The following is a 736-nucleotide window of genomic DNA, read 5'->3' on the forward strand; positions in this document are numbered from 1 at the left end:
AAAAGATGTACAAAAGAGAGGAAAAATGCACTGCTGTCCTCTAATACCTGAGGGATCTTGACATAAGTGCCAGAGTATGTACTCATATGGCTTTTCACCTGGTTGAAACTCAAACTCAAAAGAGCCGTTCTGTGTGAGTTCCCCAGGTCTGGCCAGTTCCTTCACCAGTGATGTGAATTTCATGGGGGTTGCCCTCGGTCGTAGTACAGCTCAATCTGGCCAACAAACTCAATTTTGATCCCATGGTGTTCAAAGCGACTACCTGGCTTTTCTTGAGAGGAGACATTCACCGGAGAGGATAACCTAAGATTGTGTAAATAGTTGCTAATTAAACAGATGTAAAAATTCAACAAACTTTCCTCGAATGGTGGACCACTGTTACAAGCCTTTCCCCAAGATATCATTGTTTCTCGATGCCTTACAAGTTCCACATCACATCTCTCGAATTCAAACAAAAAACTTCTCTAACCCTATTGCATTACTAACCTTTCCTGAGGACACTCTCTCCATCATAGTATAGATAATGCGACTCTTCTTTCCAGCTTCTTGTTTTCCATCTCTGCCATCTCCTTGTGTCTGATCCATCCAGCTGGATCTCGATGTCGGCACTTGGCCGAACCCAAAAAAACTCTGGAATTAAAGTTCAAATAACATTAAAAGAAGACAAAAAGATAGTATTTACTTTAATGAAATACAGCTGAAATAAATTAATGAATCTTATGACCATCCAGATCAC

The 736-nt window shown here is 40.5% G+C and overlaps 1 pseudogene; it reads right to left on the bottom strand.

Moving 5' to 3' along the window:
- LOC119585931 overlaps positions 1-736 on the bottom strand; it is a 20,948-nt pseudogene that overhangs the window by 16,560 nt on the left and 3,652 nt on the right.

Source organism: Penaeus monodon, chromosome 20, assembly GCF_015228065.2.
Source record: "Penaeus monodon isolate SGIC_2016 chromosome 20, NSTDA_Pmon_1, whole genome shotgun sequence".
Taxonomy (NCBI): Eukaryota; Metazoa; Arthropoda; class Malacostraca; order Decapoda; family Penaeidae; genus Penaeus; species Penaeus monodon.